We start from the raw sequence: 21,890 nt of genomic DNA on the forward strand, positions 1-21,890 counted from the left end.
GGATGTAGGATTTGCTAGTTTGGGTGAGATATTATGCTTCCCCTGTATCCCCAACACCTGATTGCATAACCGGAAAGGTTTGGGAGTTTCATAGGTGGGAATTCAAGTAGCTCTTAGGATATCTTTCCGTCAGATGTATGATGTGAAATTGGGGTTCGACGTCTAGTGGTCCGCCTATTCACGGTCGGTTTTACAGTGGTCTCGTTGTGTCTTAAAGAGTCCCTGGCTATGCCGACTCGGGGATGCTTCACGATCGAGCCCGTGTAGGCCCCACTGAAGGAAATATGCCCTAGAGGCAATAATAAAGTTATTATTTATTTCCTTATAATCATGATAAAAGGTTTATTATTCATGCTAGAATTGTATTAACCGGAAACATAATACATGTGTGAATACATAGACAAACAAAGTGTCACTAGTGTGCCTCTACTTGACTAGCTCGTTAATCAAAGATGGTTATGTTTCCTAACCATGAACAATGAGTTGTTATTTGATTAACGGGATCACATCATTAAGAGAATGATCTGATTGACATGACCTGTTCCATTAGCTTAGCACCCGATCGTTTAGTTTGTTGCTATTGCTTTCTTCATGACTTATACATGTTCCTGTAACTATGAGATTATGCAACTCCCGTTTACCGGAGGAACACTTTGGGTACTACCAAAGTCACAACGTAACTGTGTGATTATAAAGGAGTACTACAGGTGTCTCCAAAGGTACATGTTGGGTTGGCGTATTTCGAGATTAGGTTTTGTCACTCCGATTGTCGGAGAGGTATCTCTGGGCCCTCTCGGTAATGCACATCATATAAGCCTTGTAAGCATTGCAACTAATGAGTTAGTTGCGGGATGATGTATTACAGAACGAGTAAAGAGACTTGCCGGTAACGAGATTGAACTAGGTATTGGATACCGACGATCGAATCTCGGGCAAGTAACATACCGATGACAAAGGGAACAACGTATGTTGTTATGCGGTCTGACCGATAAAGATCTTCGTAGAATATGTAGGAGCCAATATGGGCATCCAAGTCCCGCTATTGGTTATTGACCGGAGACGTGTCTCGGTCATGTATACATTGTTCTCGAACCCGTAGGGTCCGCACGCTTAAGGTTACGATGACAGTTATATTATGAGTTTAGGCATTTTGATGTACCGAAGGTTGTTCGGAGTCCCGGATGTGATCACGGACATGACGAGGTGTCTCGAAATGGTCGAGACGTAAAGATTGATATATTGGAAGCCTATGTTTGGATATCGTCAGTGTTCCGGGTGAAATCGGGATTTTACCGGAGTACCGGGAAGGTTACCGGAACCCCCCGGGAGCTAAATGGGCCATGATGGGCCTTAGTGGAAAAGAGAAGAGGCAGCCCTACATGGGCTGCGCGCCTCCCCCTTCCCCTAGTCCTATTAGGACTAGGAGAGGTGGCCGGCCCCCTCTCTCTCTTTTCCCCCTCCGCGAATCCTATTCCAACTAGGATTGGGGGGGGGATCCTACTCCCAGAGGGAGTAGGACTCTCCTGGCGCGCCACACCTTGGCCGGCCAGCCTCCCCCTCTAGTCCTTTATATACTGAGGCAGAGGCACCCTAGAACACACAAGTTGATCCACGTGATCTATTCTTAGCCGTGTGCAGTGCCCCCAGCCACCATATTCCTCGATAATACTGTAGCGGAGTTTAGGCGAAGCCCTGCTGCTGTAGTGCATCAAGATCGTCACCACGCCGTCGTGCTGACAGAACTCTTCCCCGACACTTTGCTGGATCGGAGTCCGGGGATCGTCATCGAGCTGAACGTGTGCTCGAACTCGGAGGTGCCGTAGTTTCGGTGCTTGATCCGTTGGATCGTGAAGACCTACGACTACTTCCTCTACATTGTGTCAACGCTTCCGCAGTCGGTCTGCATGGGTTCGTAGACAACACTCTCCCCTCTCATTGCTATGCATCACATGATCTTGCGTGTGCGTAGGAATTTTTTTGAAATTACTACGAAACCCAACAGTGGTATCCGAGCCTAGGTTATTTATGTTGATGTTATATGCACGAGTAGAACACAAGTGAGTTGTGGGCGATATAAGTCATACTGCCTACCAGCATGTCATACTTTGGTTCGGCGGCATTGTTGGACGAGACGACCCGGACCAACATTACGCGTACGCTTACGCGAGACCGGTTTCCCCGACGTGCTTTGCACATAGGTGGCTTGCGGGCGACTGTCTCTCCAACTTTAGTTGAACCAAGTGTGGCTACGCCCGGTCCTTGCGAAGGTTAAAACGGAGTCGATTTGACAAACTATCGTTGTGGTTTTGATGCGTAGGTGAGATTGGTTCTTGCTTAAGCCCGTAGCAGCCACGTAAAACTTGCAACAACAAAGTAGAGGACATCTAACTTGTTTTTGTAGGGCATGTTGTGATGTGATATGGTCAAGACATGATGCTGAATTTTATTGCATGAGATGATCATGTTTTGTAACCGAGTTATCGGCAACTGGCAGAAGCCATATGGTTGTCGCTTTATTGTATGCAATGCAATCGCAATGTAATGCTTTACCTTATTACTAAGCAGTAGTGATAGTCGTAGAAGCATAAGCTTGGCGAGACGACAACGATGCTACGATGGAGATCAAGGTGTCACGCCGGTGACGATGGTGATCACGATGGTGCTTCGGAGATGGAGATCACAAGCACAAGATGATGATGGCCATATCATATCACTTATATTGATTGCATGTGATGTTTATCCTTTTATGCATCTTATCTTGCTTTGATTGACGGTAGCATTATAAGATGATCTCTCACTAAATTATCAAGAAGTGTTCTCCCTGAGTATGCACCGTTGCGAAAGTTCTTCGTGCTAAGACACCACGTGATGATCGGGTGTGATAGGTTCTACGTTCAAATACAACACGTGCAAAACAGTTGCACAAGCGGAATACTCAGTTATACTTGACGAGCCAAGCATATACAGATATGGCCTCGGAACACGGAGACCGAAAGGTCAAGCGTGAATCATATAGTAGATATGATCAACATAACGATGTTCACCATTGAAAACTACTCCATCTCACGTGATGATCGGTTATGGTTTAGTTGATTTGGATCACGTAATCACTTAGAGGATTAGAGGGATGTCTATCTAAGTGGGAGTTCTTTAATTAATTTCATTAACTGAACTTAAATTTATCATGAAACTTAGTACCTGATTAGTATCTTGCTTGTTTATGTTTGATTGTAGATAGATGGCTCGTGCTGTTATTCCGTTGAATTTTAATGCGTTCCTTGAGAAAGCAAAGTTGAAAGATGATGGTAGCAATTACACGGACTGGGTCCGTAACTTGAGGATTATCCTCATTGCTGCACAAAAGAATTACGTCCTGGAAGCACCGCTGGGTGCCAGGCCTGCTGCAGGAGCAACACCGGATGTTATGAACGTCTGGCAGAGCAAAGCTGATGACTACTCGATAGTTCAGTGTGCCATGCTTTACGGCTTAGAATCGGGACTTCAACGATGTTTTGAACGTCATGGAGCATATGAGATGTTCCAGGAGTTGAAGTTAATATTTCAAGCAAATGCCCGGATTGAGAGATATGAAGTCTCCAATAAGTTCTATAGCTGCAAGATGGAAGAGAACAGTTCTGTCAGTGAGCATATACTCAAAATGTCTGGGTATAATAATCACTTGACTCAATTGGGAGTTAATCTTCCAGATGATTGTGTCATTGATAGAATTCTTCAATCACTGCCACCAAGCTACAAGAGCTTCGTGATGAACTATAATATGCAAGGGATGAACAAGACTATTCCCGAGCTCTTCGCGATGCTAAAAGCTGCGGAGGTAGAAATCAAGAAGGAGCATCAAGTGTTGATGGTCAACAAGACCACTAGTTTCAAGAAAAAGGGCAAAGGGAAGAAGAAGGGGAACTTCAAAAAGAACAACAAACAAGTTGCTACTCAAGAGAAGAAACCCAAACCTGGACCTAAGCCTGAAACTGAGTGCTTCTATTGCAAGAAGACTGGTCACTGAAAGCGGAACTGCCCCAAGTATTTGGCGGATAAGAAGGATGGCAAGGTGAACAAAGGTATATGTGATATACATGTTATTGATGTGTACCTTACTAATGCTCGCAGTAGCACCTAGGTATTTGATATTGGTTCTGTTGCTAATATTTGCAACTCGAAACAGGGACTACGGATTAAGCGAAGATTGGTTAAGGACGAGGTGACGATGCGCGTGGGAAACGGTTCCAAAGTCGATGTGATCACAGTCGGCATGCTACCTCTACATCTACCTTCAGGATTAGTATTGGACCTAAATAATTGTTATTTGGTGCCAGCGTTAAGCATGAACATTATATCTGGATCTTGTTTGATGCAAGACGGTTATTCATTTAAATCAGAGAATAATGGTTGTTCTATTTATATGAGTAATATCTTTTATGGTCATGCACCCTTGAAGAGTGGTCTATTCTTGTTGAATCTCGATAGTAGTAACACACATATTCATAATGTTGAAGCCAAAAGATGCAGAGTTGATAATGAGAGTGCAACTTATTTGTAGCACTGCCGTTTAGGTCATATCGGTGTAAAGCGCATGAAGAAACTCCATTCTGATGGACTTTTGGAACCACTTGATTATGAATCACTTGGTACTTGCGAACCGTGCCTCATGGGCAAGATGACCAAAACACCGTTCTCCAGTACTATGGAGAGAGCAATAGATTTGTTGGAAATCATACATACAGATGTATGTGGTTCGATGAATATTGAGGCTCATGGCGGATATCGTTATTTTCTCACCTTCACAGATGATTTAAGCAGATATGGGTATATCTACTTAATGAAACATAAGTCTGAAACATTTGAAAAGTTCAAGGAATTTCAGAGTGAAGTTGAAAATCGTCGTAACAAGAAAATAAAGTTTCTATGATCCGATCGTGGAGGAGAATATTTGAGTTACGAGTTTGGTGTACATTTGAAAAATTGTGGAATAGTTTCGCAACTCACGCCACCCGGAACACCACAGCGTAATGGTGTGTCCGAACGTCGTAATCGTACTTTACTAGATATGGTGCGATCTATGATGTCTCTTACTGATTTACCGCTATCGTTTTGGGGATACGCTCTAGAGACGGCCGCATTCACGTTAAATAGGGCACCATCAAAATCCGTTGAGACGACGCCTTATGAACTGTGGTTTGGCAAGAAACCAAAGTTGTCGTTTCTGAAAGTTTGGGGCTGTGATGCTTATGTGAAAAAGCTTCAACCTGATAAGCTCGAACCCAAATCGGAGAAATGTGTCTTCATAGGATATCCAAAGGAAACTATTGGATACACCTTCTATCACAGATCCGAAGGCAAGACTTTTGTTGCTAAATTCGGAAACTTTCTAGAGAAGGAGTTTCTCTTGAAAGAAGTGAGTGGAAGGAAAGTCGAACTTGACGAGGTAACTGTACCTGCTCCCTTACTGGAAAGTAGTACATCATAGAAAACTGTTTCAGTGACACCTACACCAGTTAGTGAGGAAACTAATGATAATGATCATGAAACTTCAGATCAAGATAATACTGAACCTCGTAGATAAACTAGAGTGAGATCCGTACCAGAGTGGTACGGTAATCCTGTTTTGGAAGTCATGCTACTAGATCATGATGAACCTACGAACTATGAAGAAGCGATGGTGAGCCCAGATTCCGCAAAATGGCTTGAAGCCATGAAATCTGAGATGGGATCCATGTATGAGAACAAAGTATGGACTTTGGTTGACTTGCCCGATGATCGGCAAGCAATTGAGAATAAATGGATCTTCAAGAAGAAGACTGACACTGACGGTAATGTTACTGTCTTCAAAGCTCGACTTGTCGCAAAAGGTTTTCGACAAGTTCAAGGGGTTGACTACGACAAGACCTTCTCACCCGTAGCAATGCTTAAGTCTGCCCGAATCATGTTAGCAATTGCCGCATTTTATGATTATGAAATTTGGCAAATGGATGTCAAAACTGCATTCCTGAATGGATTTCTGGAAGAAGAGTTGTATATGATGCAACCAGAAGGTTTTGTCAATCCAAAGGGAGCTAACAAAGTGTGCAAGCTCCAGCGATCCATTTATGGACTGGTGCAAGCCTCTCGGAGTTGGAATAAACGCTTTGATAGTGTGGTCAAAGCATTTGGTTTTATACAGACTTTCGGAGAAGCCTGTATTTACAAGAAAGTGAGTGGGAGCTCTATAGCATTTCTGATATTATATGTGGATGACATATTACTGATTGGAAATGATATAGAATTTCTGGATAGCATAAAGGGATACTTGAATAAGAGTTTTTCAATGAAAGACCTCGGTGAAGCTGCTTACATATTAGGCATTAAGATCTATAGAGATAGATCAAAACGCTTAATTGGACTTTCACAAACAACATACCTGGACAAAATTTTGAAGAAGTTCAAAATAGATCAAGCAAAGAAAGGATTCTTGCCTGTGTTACAAGGTATGAAATTGAGTAAGACTCAATGCCCGACCACTACAGAAGATAGAGAGAATATGAAAGATGTTCCCTATGCATCAGCAATAGGATCTATCATGTATGCAATGCTGTGTACCAGACCTGATGTGTGCCTTGCTATAAGTCTAGCGGGGAGGTACCATAGTAATCCAGGAGTGGATCACTGGACAGCGGTCCAGAACATCCTGAAATACCTGAAAAGGACTAGGGATATGTTTCTCGTATATGGAGGTGACAAAGAGCTCGTCGTAAATGGTTACGTTGATGCAAGCTTTGACACTGATCCGGACGATTCTAAATCGCAAACCAGATACGTGTTTACATTAAACGGTGGAGCTGTCAGTTGGTGCAGTTCTAAACAAAGCGTCGTAGCGGGATCTACATGTGAAGTGGAGTACATAGCTGCTTCGGAAGCAGCGAACGAAGGAGTCTGGATTAAGGAGTTCATATCCGATCTAGGTGTCATACCTAGTGCATCGGGTCCAATGAAAATCTTTTGTGACAATACTGGTGCAATTGCCTTGGCAAAGGAATCCAGATTTCACAAGAGAACCAAACACATCAAGTGACGCTTCAATTCCATCCGGGATCTAGTCCAGGTGGGAAACATAGAGATTTGCATGATACATACGGATCTGAATGTTGCAGACCCGTTGACTAAGCCTCTACCACGAGCAAAACATGATCAGCACCAAGGCTCCATGGGTGTTAGAATCATTACGGTGTAATCTAGATTATTGACTCTAGTGCAAGTGGGAGACTGAAGGAAATATGCCCTAGAGGCAATAATAAAGTTATTATTTATTTCCTTATAATCATGATAAAAGGTTTATTATTCATGCTAGAATTGTATTAACCGGAAACATAATACATGTGTGAATACATAGACAAACAAAGTGTCACTAGTATGCCTCTACTTGACTAGCTCGTTAATCAAAGATGGTTATGTTTCCTAACCATGAACAATGAGTTGTTATTTGATTAACGGGATCACATCATTAAGAGAATGATCTGATTGACATGACCCATTCCATTAGCTTAGCACCCGATCGTTTAGTATATTGCTATTGCTTTCTTCATGACTTATACATGTTCCTGTAACTATGAGATTATGCAACTCCCATTTACCGGAGGAACACTTTGGGTACTACCAAACGTCACAACGTAACTGGGTGATTATAAAGGAGTACTACAGGTGTCTCCAAAGGTACATGTTGGGTTGGCGTATTTCGAGATTAGGTTTTGTCACTCCGATTGTCGGAGAGGTATCTCTGGGCCTCTCGGTAATGCACATCACATAAGCCTTGCAAGCATTGCAACTAATGAGTTAGTTGCGGGATGATGTATTACAGAACGAGTAAAGAGACTTGCCGGTAACGAGATTGAACTAGGTATTGGATACCGACGATCGAATCTCGGGCAAGTAACATACCGATGACAAAGGGAACAATGTATGTTGTTATGCGGTCTGACCGATAAAGATCTTCGTAGAATATGTAGGAGCCAATATGGTCATCCAGGTCCCGCTATTGGTTATTGACCAGAGACGTGTCTCGGTCATGTCTACATTGTTCTCGAACCCGTAGGGTCCGCACGCTTAAGGTTACGATGACAGTTATATTATGAGTTTAGGCATTTTGATGTACCGAAGGTTGTTCGGAGTCCCGGATGTGATCACGGACATGACGAGGAGTCTCGAAATGGTTGAGACATAAAGATTGATATATTGGAAGCCTATGTTTGGATATCGGAAGTGTTCCGGGTGAAATCGGGATTTTACCGGAGTACCGGGAAGGTTACCGGAACCCCCCGGGAGCTAAATGGGCCATGATGGGCCTTAGTGGAAAAGAGAAGAGGCAGCCCTACATGGGCTGCGCGCCTCCCCCTTCCCCTAGTCCTATTAGGACTAGGAGAGGTGGCCGGCCCCCTCTCTCTCTTTTCCGCCTCCACGAATCCTATTCCAACTAGGATTGGGGGGGGGGGGAATCCTACTCCCAGAGGGAGTAGGACTCTCCTGGCGTGCCACACCGTGGCCGGCCAGCCTCCCCCCTCTAGTCCTTTATATACTGAGGCAGAGGCACCCTAGAACACACAAGTTGATCCACGTGATCTATTCCTTAGCCGTGTGCGGTGCCCCCAGCCACCATATTCCTCGATAATACTGTAGCGGAGTTTAGGCGAAGCCCTGCTGCTGTAGTGCATCAAGATTGTCACCACGCCGTCGTGCTGATGGAACTCTTCCCCGACACTTTGCTGGATCGGAGTCCGGGGATCGTCATCGAGCTGAACGTGTGCTCGAACTCGGAGGTGCCGTAGTTTCGGTGCTTGATCGGTTGGATCGTGAAGACCTACGACTAGTTCCTCTATGTTGTGTCAACGCTTCTGCAGTCGGTCTGCGTGGGTATGTAGACAACACTCTCCCCTCTCGTTGCTATGCATCACATGATCTTGCGTGTGCGTAGGAATTTTTTTAAAATTACTACGAAACCCAACACCCACCACGAAAACTTCGGACGAAATCTCTATCATATGTTTGCTCTGGCTAATTTTGCAAGCCAATCCTTTGTTTTGTTTTGAGTTGTGGTATTCGAGTTGCTTCAATGTCAAGTGTTGATTACATACCTTTTATGAAATGGTGTTCTCATACTCCAATGTGGATACCAATCCTTCTTGATCATCAAGTTTGTCATGCCAATCCCTTTTAACTGGTGTGTCTCTCTTCAAGTGGATCAACATTCGCAAGATCACTTCAACATTCGCAAGATCAATTATCAGTTCTTATCAACGGCGTTTGTTTCATCCGTCTCCTAGTTGCCTTTGTTTTTCTCGCCCACCCACCCTTTTTCTTCAATGATTCAGATTTCTTATTCAAGTATCCTTTTTATTGATGTGAGGTCTCTCCATTCTTTTCTATCAATATTCTTATCCGGTGATTCTCATGAAGATACTAATGGAGCTTCAAGTGTTGTACTCTTCGATCTTTTCTTCTCCGGTGGATCCAATTCAAGCTTTCGGTGTAGATCATATTTTTTTCTGTATTTCAAATGCTTTTCTCGTGCCGGTGCACCTCATAACCATTCATTTCTCGTTATTCATTTGTTCCGGAGTGCTCAAGATATCTCAGAAGGATCGTCTTGTCATTCAAGATCCGTTAATCCTATTTTGAGGATGTTTATCTCATTCAAGCTATTTAACTCAACCGGTGCAATCTCTCCTTCAAATCATTTCAACGGTGTTTTCTTTTGAGTGGGCCCTAACCCACAGGTCTCTTCCCAGGATCTTACCTGACTCTTCTAATTTTTCCGGAGCTTCTCAAATTCTTTTCTAAAGTTTGACGTAAGAATGATTTATCATCAGTCAAATGTTTTTCTCCAAGATCTGTCAAATTCTTTTCATAATTGGTTCAACTTGCCTATTCTTCTTTATTCCGGAGTTTCTCAACAATTCACGGTGGTGTTTCTCATTGTCTTCCTCATCATTTGAAGACCGAAGAAGATTTTTCTCTCTATCTTGCTCCATTCTCTTCAAGATTCGTGGTTCTAGTTCGAGGCCATCCTCTCTTAATTGTTTTGATTGTGTAAATTCTTTTCACCTATCCGGAGAAATTCAAGAGTCTTCTCAGTTTGTTATCCGGAGTCCATCAATTCAGGTTTATTCGTTCTCAGTTATCATTCCTCAATCTTACCGGTGCATCGTTCAAGTGATCTCGAATCAGTCCGTGATCTATTCATTTCACTTACATCTAAATCTTCTCAAGTATCTTCGTTCTTCTTATAATTATTCCCGGTGTTTCTTTATCTTACTTCATCCATAACCAATTCTTACGGTGGTTCGTTCAAGACTTCTCGTGATTCGTTTATCATATCAACTCTTTCGTTCTTTTCAATCCTACCGGTGGATCATTGGAGACCTTTCTCAAGTTTGCGCAATATCTCTCTTAATATTTTCTCCGAGAATAAGTAGCATGCCAAATCCATTTATTGCCATCTATTATATTGGTGAAGGATAAGCATAATATAGTTCTTATTCTTGTTTCATCCTAATGATTATTTCTTTATTCCGTAGGCCCTTCAAATTCTCGGTTTCATTTGTTTCATTTTATCTTTTTCCCGGGGTTCCAACCTCTTTCAACTATGTAATCACGGAGATCTATCTAAATCTTTACAAGGCTCCACCTTGTGTTTTCAACTACCCTTTCTTTCCGTTTGATCATTCTTTTGTTTAGCGGAGTTCTTCATGGAGGTTCTACAAGATGGTTCATCAAGGATTTAATTCTTTCTCAAAGTATTCATCGAGATTCTTTCCAAAGGATCTCAAGCATTCTTCTTCTTGCTATCCGGAGTGCAATTCTTTCTTCCATATCATTGGAGGTGGTATTATGTCATTCTTGATAACTTGAGTTCATGTTTCATGATTCACATGTTGTTAAGAATGAGGTATTTTAAATCCACCAAGCTCTTCGTGGGAGTTATCTTGGGTTATATTTCACCTAAAGCTTTCCTTTAAGGATTGTCGCTCTCATGGTGTTTATCAATGATCCAATTTCTTCATTTATGCTTTCCGGTGCGATATACTTTCTCGTCTCCTTGTTCATATCAATACAATTCTTTTACCATGACTGGCAGTTTGTCACCTCATAATTCGAGATGTATTCCATAAGACCATTTTAAGCATATTCTTTTTGTTGTTGGTTTTCCAACAATTCCGTTCTAGCACTTGTTGTAAGCGTGCTCCCTCAAGATCTTGTTTCCCTTCGTTCATCCCATTCCATTCTATTCTTTTGTTCCGGAGGCATTGTGATGATGTTCTTTTTGACCCATCATCTTGTTTGTCAAGATCATGTTCTATTCCTTCCATTTACAGTCGGAGTGCTGTCCAAATTATATCATTCTTAATCCTCCGCTATCTTGTTTTAACCGGAGTGGTTTCAATATATATCTTGCCCTTCAACCTCACGGTTTTCCCAATGTTCATTCTTCCTCTTTTTCTAACGGAGTGTTTTCGACTTTGTTCACCTTCGTGGTTTTCTTTCTCGAATTTGTTCAACCTCGCAAGGTTCTTTGGTTTCACTCATTCATCAAAGAAGCAACTTAGTTTACCTTTGCTCTTTCTCCTTCGTTTTTCCCTCCGGTGCCATTCTAGATCTCGGGACGAGATCCTCTCGTAGTGGTGGAGTGTTGTGACGCCGCAAGACCGGAGTTTCAGATGCTTTCCATGTTTCCGGGTTTTCGTCATGTGATTTGTTTTGGTCCATTGCTTTTCGTCTTTGCATCATGTGCATTGCATCATGTCATCATGCAAACCGTTTTAAAACTCACTAAATAAATTGTGTGGATCTTCGATCCATTTAAATCGAGGGAAGAGTGACTTCTCTTTATAACATATCCTCCCAATATTAGGGAGCTATATTAAATATCCCATTAACTTGGAATCACCCATCACACAATTGCATTACTCTTCAACTCTTCTTCTATCCGACTTAACTTCATATATTTTTCCTTGTCATCTCTCTCTCAAGCCATACCCATGCATCATCCCTCCCACTTCCTTCATTTTTCATGTCTTTGCAAGCGACCTTTTTCCTCCTCCATTAATGTTCATCTTTTCCCTATAAATCTTGCCTTTTTCTTACACCCTCTCTGTCAGATTTCATCCCATTCAAAGTTGTTTTGGTCAGGTTCAAAAATGATTGAAGTTTGAAAATAATTCAAACTCTAATTATTTTTCTACCTTCTAAAAATGCCGGAGCAATTTATTCAAACCCTACATAAATCCAGGGTTCTAGATATATTTTTATATATCTCATATTCCTAACCAAAAACCCCTGGATTTTCCCCTTTATTGATTGTTATTTATATAAACAATAATTTAAGAAAGGGAGGATTTTGGAAAGGAGAGGGAGCTCAGCCCAGCTGCAGCCTCAGGCCGGCCGGCCCAAGGCCTCCCGCGCCAGCCCACTTGCAGCTAACCCTAGCCTACCACTCGATCCCATCTCTCCCTCTCGTCCTCATCCACCGCCGCCTCTCCCTTCGTCCCTTTCCCCCGATCCACTCCCTCTCCCTTTCGTCCTCCCCCGGCCGCCACACACACATCTCATAGGAGAGGAGCGCCCGAGCCCGAGACCTTCTGTGCCCGATCCCCTTGGCCTCCACCTCGCCATCCCGTCACCGCGTCAGGTCGCCGCCGGTGACCACAACCCTCGCCGCGCCCTCGTCCCGTTCCCCTCTGCCTCCTCCCGAGCGCCCCTCTTTCCATGCAAGTGCACCCGCCGGCGTCGACCACCACCACCAGGAGCTCAGCCGCCCCTCTGCTCCTGTTTCCTCTCCTACGCCTCCGCCGGCGTGGAGCCGCACCAAGACGCCGCCGCTGCTCTGCTTCCTGATGAGCAGAGGACGAGGCGCCCGCTCTCCCGCGTCTCGCGTTGACCGCGGCCGTCGCCCCGCATCGCCAGCACCAAGCCGCCGCCGTTGCCTCTGTTTCGAGCCCTTGTGCTGCTGCTGTCGCGCCCTGCTTCGTCTGAAGCTCCAGCGCCAAGTCCCTCGCCAAGCCGCCGCCATTTGCCCTGCCGCCGGCCTGCCTCCTTGTTCGGATCCGGCCGATCTCTCACCGTCGCCGGTTGCCTCGCCGACCCGCCGCTTCTCGCCGCCTGCCATCCCGTTCCTTGCCTTGCTGCTGCAGCCGCCTCCTTTCCATGGCCATCGTCGAGTTCCCCCAGGACCCGTGGAGCATGTGCGGGAGAACCAAGTCCGAAGACTACCGTGGCTGCGATCTCGCCCAGTAACACTACGGTTCGTCAAGACCGTCTCGGATTTTCGCCAAGTTCCACTACCGTCGCCCCTCAAAATGCAAAGTACCCCCAACGGACTCGACAAGATCCACATGCACGATTACGCCCGGCGATGCGACAAGTACATCTATCGGCGACCCCGAACATCTACGAAACCGTGTACCACTACCGTCGACCCTCGAAGGCCTCGTGGACGTCAAGTTCCTCGCCGTGACCCCGAACATCTACGAAACGTGAACCACTACTTCCACTACCGTCGCCGTGGACGACTACTTCCTCTACTTCCTCTACGAACCTGAACCGCTCCGAGAATGCACCTCGAAGGTATAACCGCCGAGACGATGACCCGTGGACGAAAGCATGTGTTGTATGAGATGCTCACGTTTGAACCGTGTCCGAGTTGTCATTGCACGTTCCTCCTCGGTTGCCATGCCGTTGACCCATGGGAAACCCGGTTACCGGGATCACCCCACCATCTTGCACGACACGCTCCCGCACACTTCCCCTTTGCATCGGTATCTCAATCGAGTTACCGGAAACCGATATGTTGCCGTGGCATCACTTTCGGATTCGTTGTCGTGGCACCCCTTTCGTTTCCGTCACGATGACAAATGCCTCATATCTTATCATGTCAACATTTTCATAAATATTGCATGAACTTAAATATGTCATCCGCATCATGTTAACAACTTTAAGATGTTTAAAATTGTTGTTGCATTAAATTGTTGATGCATATGGGGATTTACCGGAATTGTTGTTCGTTGCTTCCGGCCTCATTTAAACTTGACTATATAGGTAGTTTTACTTTGCTTCACCCTCTTGCCATGTTAACAACATTTAATCTTGTGGGTTACCTAAACGAGAGAGAACTAAATAAGTCATGTGGTGTTTTCTTCAATATGCAACTCCGTTGCATATTGTGCTCCACTTAATTTGTAGGATTGTTTGTGCACTTTGCCATGCCATGCTTCTTTAAACCGGTCATGCATCATACTTGGTTGTGCATCATGCCATGATTTTGTGGTGGTTGTTTACTATGTTGTGTGCTTCTTTCTGGTGTTGCTTCTATGGGTTGGTTCCGGTAACGTCGCGTTTGTGAGGACCTGTTCGTCTACATCCGTTTGTCTTCTTCATGGACTCGTTCTTCTTCCTTGCGGGATTTCAGGCAAGATGACCATAACCTCGAAATCACTTCTATCTTTGCTTGCTTAGTTGCTCGCTCTTTTTCTATGCCTATGCTGCGATACCTACCACTTGCTTATCATGCCTCTCATATTGTTGAACCAAGCCTCTAACCCACCACGTCCTAACAAACCGTTGATTGGCTATGTTACCGCTTTGGTCCGCCCCTCTTATAGCGTTGTTAGTTGCAGGTGAAGATTGAAGTTTTGTTCCTTGTTGGAACATGGAGATGTTGTTCCTGGTTGGAACATGTTTACTTGTTGGGATATCACTATATATCTTATTTAATTAATGCATCTATATACTTGGTAAAGGGTGGAAGGCTCGGCCTTATGCCTGGTGTTTTGTTCCACTCTTGCCGCCCTAGTTTCCATCATATCGGTGTTATCTTCCCGGATTCCTTACGCGGTTGGGCTATAATGGGAACCCCTTGACAGTTCGCCTTAAGTAAAGCTCTTCCAGCAATGCCCAACATTGGTTTTACCATTCGCCACCTAGCCTCTTTTTCCCTTGGGTTTCGCGGACTCAAGGGTCATCATTATTTTACCCCCCCCCCCCGGGCCAGTGCTCCTCTGAGTGTTGGTCCAACCTGTCAGCTGCCGGAGACCACCAGGGGCAACTCTGGGCTGGCCTACCCGTACCTAGGACAATCTGAGTGTGCCCTGAGAAAGAGGTATGTGCAGCTCCTATCGGGATTTGTCGGCACATTCGGGCGGTGTTGCTGGTTTAGTTTTACCCTGTCAAAATGTCTTGTTGTACCGGGATACCGAGTCTGATCGGAACATCTCGGGAGGAGGTCTATTCCTTCATTGACCGTGAGAGCTTGTCATGGGCTAAGTTGGGACACCCCTGCAGGGATTTGAACTTTCGAAAGCCGTGCCCGCGGTTATGGGCAGATGGGAATTTGTTAATGTCCGGTTGTAGATAACTTGAACCTTAACTTAATTAAAATGAATCAACCGCGTGTGTAACCGTGATGGTCTCTTTCCGGCGGAGTCCGGGAAGTGAACACGGTGTTGGAGTTATGTTTGACGTAGGTTGTTTAGGATCACTTCTTGATCATAGTTTCATCGACCGTGCTTTGCCTTCTCTTCTCGCTCTCATTTGCGTATGTTAGCCACCATATATGCTAGTCGCTTGCTGCAGCTCCACCTCATACTTTTACCTTACCCATAAGCTTAAATAGTCTTGATCGCGAGGGTGCGAGATTGCTGAGTCCCTGTGGCTCACAGATACTTCCAAAACCAGTTTGTAGGTGCCGATGAGTCCTTGGAGATGACGCAACCAAGCTCAGGAGGAGCTCGATGAAGATCTTGTCCTTTGTGTGGTTTCGTTCTAGATGATCAGTAGTGGAGCCCAGTTGGGGTCGATCGGGGACCTTTGTCGCATTTGGGGTTCTTCTTTTATTTTGTTTCCGTAGTCGGACCTTGATTGCATATGGATGATGTAATGTTTTATTCATGTAATTGTGTGAAGTGGCGATTGTAAGCCAACTATGTATCTCTTTCCCTTATTATATTACATGGGTTGTGTGAAGATTACCTCACTAGCGACATTGCTTTCAATGCGGTTATGCCTCTAAGTCGTGCTTCGACACGTGGGAGATATAGCCGCATCGAGGGCGTTACACGGCGCCATTGACGCTGCACCTGCTTGTGGTGGACGTCTGGTGAAGAGGTTCGTAGAGGAAGCACCTTGGGGGGATAACTGCCCCGAAGAAGGAGACCCGCCGACGGAGGGAGGCAGGTGGCGGGGATGACGGCTCCGACGATGGATCCGGCGACGGAGGGAGGCAGGAGGCGGGGATCACGGCCCTGTAGATGGATCCGGCGACAGAAGGAACGAGGAGGCGGCGGCGGATCCGTCGCCGGCCAATCACGGCGCCGCGGGCTCCCTCGCTCCGGCTGCCGGTGTCGCTCGCTCGCTCGCGACGGCTGCCTCCGGCGGTAGGAAGCGTGTCGGATTGGGGCTGGGTCGGTCGTGGACGCGTTGCGCCTTATAGGGGGCGAGGGTAACAGAATAATATTCTGTTACCGGTAACAGAATAGTCCAGCCCTTTATATATATATATATATATATATATAGGGCTCCTCTTCTGTACTCCTGGGAGTATGTACTCTCATTCTCAATATACCTCATATACGCATTAATTATACCTCTTTATTATTCTCAATATACTTCATTAAATATTGTAAGATACCCCAATACGAGTTTTGTTGAAAAAATATCATCTGCGATGTACTTTTTGTAATATACCTTTTTCACGTACAAACACATCAGTATATACGTAAACATTTAAAAATATGTAGACTCACATGAATTTTTTCATGGAACTCATTTTGGGGTATCTAATAATTACTAATGAAGTATATTAAAAATAATAAAGTGGTATAAAAGATTCATCTATGTGGTATATGAGAAGCGGGAGTACGTACTCCCAGGAGTACACAACCATTTTCCTATATATATATATATATATTATATTGTGTGCGGGTAACTTTAACTTTGAAAAATGGTCGTTGGATGAGGCGAATCCGATGGTCCAAAGATGGCAAATTTTAGCACTACTGGCCGTTGGATATCATCTAGATTCCACCAGATTTCGCCACATGTATAATCTAGAAGACTCCATGGTTGAACTTAAGCATAATGCACAAACATCAAAACTCAAGCACTTCTTATTTGTTCTAGAATCTTCCGTATCAGAATTGCCCAAATGTTTTTCTACATGATTTGCCATTATTTGTTTTTACTTTATGTCTTACGGTGCACAATTCCATGAATCTTAAAATAGATTAGATTTCTTATAAAAACTAGATGATTTTGAATGAAATGAAATATAAGAATTAAACGAACATCTACATCATGCATATATGACTCAAATCTTGCATGCTATAATGTGGTATTTATTCATAATTTGGTTGCCAAATCTCATGCGTGCAATGCACATGTACCTTACTCTAGTCTAAATGGTGTTTGTGTGTGTGTTGTGCGTGTTGAGGTGCAAATTGTCTTTTTTGGGGGTACACGTTAAGCTTGTTCTTCCGAAATTTCAAGCCGCGCCTTGTTATGCTGAAAATTCAAGCTAGCGTCTCTGTCAATCATGCTGCGAACCTCCCGCCTCTTCAACCCGCGCCTTGTTATGCTGAAAATTCAAGCTATCGTCTCTGTCAATCGTGCTGTGAAACTCCCGCCTCTTCAACCCGCGCCTTGTTAGCCCAAAATATTTAAGATATATCTTTGTCTCGTTATGCTCCAACAACTCCCTCCATCTCAACCCACGCCTTGCTATTCCAAAATTACAACGCGCGCGAAAACTCCCACCTCCTGTGAAATCCCGACACGCGAAATGCCCATGGTACCCCTGAACCGAAAGAACCGCCTCAAATCGGTGGGGGTACTTTCGTCACTTACCGCACATTTTGGACAATCGCGTCTCTAAGCCATGGTTCCCCACTGCCATCCCATCCGCCCACCCATTCGTACACCGAGGCCGCGAAAACCCGCGAGGAAACCCCACACCCTGCTCCGTCCGCCACCCACCGGAGCCTCTTCCCCGACGACGTCGTCCACAGCAACACCTCGACGTCCCTCATCCACCGTACCGGATGAGGATCCGTCGTCGATCTCATCGTCCTGTCGGTTCAGCCACACCGTCCTCCACCTCCAAGGAGCTGCCCCGACGTTCCCCTCGTCTTTCGCGCCACCTCCATTCCCACATCGCCGTCTTCACCTGCACCACCGGAAGAGCATCAGCATCACCGTTTCCTCGGATGAAGCCGCGGCCTAATCGGCGCCACCAAAGGGGTTGTACACTAAATGCCGCATTTTCTTCTTGATTCGATCTCACGGTGCTGCCGGCGCTCGGTCCCGAGCTGACACGGCGCGGCTCCATCCACGGCGGAGTCGCCGGCCACTTCCTCCAGAGCGTCGCTCCCTCGGCGGCGACGTCCACATCAGTAGGACCTGCTACTGCTTTAGCTCTCGCTCACGCTGCTGCTCTGCTCTTGCTCTCGGTCCCCTGCCTGGTCTGCTCTTGCTATTGCTCTTGCTCGCGTTGATGCTCTCCCTCTTGCTCTTGCTTGGGATGCTGCTCCGATTTAGCTACACTTCACTCTGATGCCGCCGGGGTGAAGGAAGAACCAGCCGTAGCAGGGAGGGGGGCTCGCCGGAGAGGTACCCCACTATCTATCTTAGGGTTCAGGATGGGGGCGGTGGTCGCCGGCGGTGGTGCGGTGTTGGCGGGGCGGTGGCGTGGGGATCGCCGGAGAAAAAGCTCGGCACAGGGGGGGCTAGAGGGATGGTCGGGGCGGTGGCGGACCGGCAGTGGGGAGTGTATTTGGGGCGGGCGGGGCGGCGCACCGCCGGCCGTGGGCGGCGGGGGGCTGCTGTTTGGCCGGCTCAGGGGGGTGGAGGTTGAAGATGAACCGCAGGCCGTTGATTTCGTATCCAACGGCTGCAAAATCGATTGACCAGAGATGAAAAAGTCAGTCGACCGACGTGTAGCCTCACCTTGCTAGTGCGTTCAGTTTCGACAGCAAAATTCAGTTTCGACAGCAAAATTCAGTTTCGACAGTTAAGTTCAGTTTCGACAGTTAAGTTCAGTTTCGGAAGTTAAATTCAGTTTCGACAGTTAAGTTCAGAGATGAGCGACTGATGTATTTTACATCTAGCACTTTGTGTTTATGTATTTTACGTCATGTATTGGAGATGCTATTAGAATTCCACTCAGGCTAACATTGTTCGTTGTCTCTCTTGTCCTGCTTCAGCCTCGGCGTTGTACAACTCACCGGAGCTGCTCCAACGACGAAACCCTCCATCACAGCGGAGCAGTACCTCGGGCTCCATCTCCAGACGCCTAAGATCTTTTTCCCCTCCTCCGACAGCCAAGTCAGCCGGAGCATCTTCACCGGCCAACCCAATCACGCTGAGATCAACATGGCTTCGCCAAAGAGGTTGTACACTTGTTGCATCTCTTTTTTACTCTACATGTTATATATATTGTCCACCGAGCACTCGTAGTAACGGGAAATACGATATTTTATCCTACTATATGACAAGCACTGAGGTACCAGGCAACTTAGCTATCCGTGATGGACTCTCTTGAACGCCATCATTATTTATCTCTGCACGTTTGAGCTGTGCATTTGTTGATGGGCCTGGGAGTTGAGCTAGTATGGCAGTGGCCTAGGTCCAAAGTAATAGAAGTAGCACAAAAACATTTTTTTAGTGTAGGATTTTCCTTGCTCAAGCCTGCCTACTAGAATCGCCAGTGCTTGAAAGGAAAAGTGAATGAAAAACATCGGAATTGGAAAGTTTCCTATGGTACTACTTTTTATGAATTTGGTGCAAAGGAATGGAGCAAAGGAAAACTGTAGGATTTGTTCCTTTAGTGTCTCCATGAAAGAAAAACCGTAGGAATTCGATTTCCACTTCTCCTCCTTTTCATATTCCTATTCATCAAGCACAAGACTAAGAGATAGTAGCATAATAGCATTATAACCGTACATTTTCTTTTGGTTTGACTTAATCTCACCTTGCTTTTTTGCATCCTGTGATCTTCAAATTGTTGTGAATCAAACACCCAGATTGGCAGAAATACTGTGTTTTTAAATTCTCTGTTTTGCACGTGCATTCCGATCCTATTCCTGTCTATTTCCTATCCCTGCATTGTTAGAATCCTCAAACTCAAACAAGCCCTTACTCAATTACTTCTATTACAGATATGTTTCAAAGAAAACCTTGTGTGGTTTGTCCTGCTCATGCGGCGCTGTGTTCCACCCCAGCTCAGCTGCTCCAATGACGGAAGGGTTCACCACAGCAGGGATCCGCTCTCCAGACTGTCTTTCGCCGCCTCAAATCTTCTTACCCGCCGCCGGCAGCCACGGCAACTGCATTACTATCATCAACTGAGCAGATGACCTTGAGGACTACACGGGTCCGCAAGAGAGGTCGCACTCTTCCGTGCCTGCTTACGTTATGTGTCGCTTAATATGATGACATGCTACATTATCATCGTGTTCACCTATTAGACTCCGAGTCAGGTCCAAACTAATGCTGAAACTTGAGTTTTTAAATGGTTGTGGGGTACATATTGGGGCAGCAATCAGTACTATCTGTATACTATCTCGTTAATCTCTGGTGTCTACTATGAGTTTCATGTTGGGTGCAAACAAACATTAAAGGAGCCATTATCTGTATTTTTTAACTAAAGCTATTATCTTCCTGCTATCATTGGTTTTGGGTCTATCCACAGTTTGCTACCATCACTCTGGATTTGTGCAAGCACTCCTTACATAATCTCAATATGTTTTATTCCTATGCATGCCAGTTATTGTACACAATGGAACTAATCATGTAGAGCAAAAGAAACGAGCCTTGCGTGGCAATAAAATTTCATGCAGACGTCGTTCCATGGTGGGCGCAAAGGCAGCCCCCCTCCACCCATTTCGGATCGTAATCAAGAGGAAGATAACTATTATGAGGGGGATTCAGAAGGAGAAGACCACTCCTATTTACCCCATGAGGTCTTCGCTCTAAGTTGGCATGCTGATGTTGGTAATATCATGCATATGATGCCTTGCATTGCTTACTTTATACATTAAAGATGTCATCTGCTTAGTTTAGACATGCTTTGTGTAAATGCCATCTGTTTAGTTTCTTTATCGTATATGTGAATTATGCATTGCCATCTTGTCTAGCCAGGCATCATATATGTGAATTTTGCAATGCCACCCTGGTTAGCCAGTCATCTTATATGTGAATTATATCATGCCATCATTTTTTATTACGTGTTAAATTTTTCAACAATTTTAGTACATTCAATTACTCTTCCTGTGCATCAGCCATTTGGCACGGTCATGGAAAAATCTGGAGTGGAAACAAGGTCTTCAGAGTAGACAATGCTATCTGACGAAGCGCAAGTCTTGCTAGTTACCGATAGCTCCTTAGAGGAGGATTCAGAGACAGATGACCAGTCATATTCCCCCCCCCTCGAGGTGCGTGCCCTAACTTGGCAGGGTTACGTTGCTCATATTGTGCGTATGGTATCTTGCATTGCTATGTAATTTGCTTAGTTTAGACATGCTTTGTGTGAATGCCACCTGTTTAGTGTCTAATTACCATATATGTGAATTATGCAATGCCATCTTGTTGCAAGACATTATATATGTGAATTATGCAATGTTATCTTGTTGCAAGGCATTATGTATGTTAATTATGCAATGCCATGCTGTTTAGGCAAGCGTCATATATGTGAATTATATCATAACATCCATTTTTTGTATTTCTCATTGCTTTTGTCGACAATGTTTGTATATTCAACTGCCCTTCCTGTGCATCAGCCATTTGAATTGGTGATGGAGAAATCTGGGGTGAAAACAAGGTCTTCAGAGCAGACAATGCTACCTGCTGAAGCAGATATC

This window comes from Triticum urartu, chromosome 2 (genome assembly GCF_003073215.2).
Source record: "Triticum urartu cultivar G1812 chromosome 2, Tu2.1, whole genome shotgun sequence".
NCBI classification, from domain to species: Eukaryota; Viridiplantae; Streptophyta; class Magnoliopsida; order Poales; family Poaceae; genus Triticum; species Triticum urartu.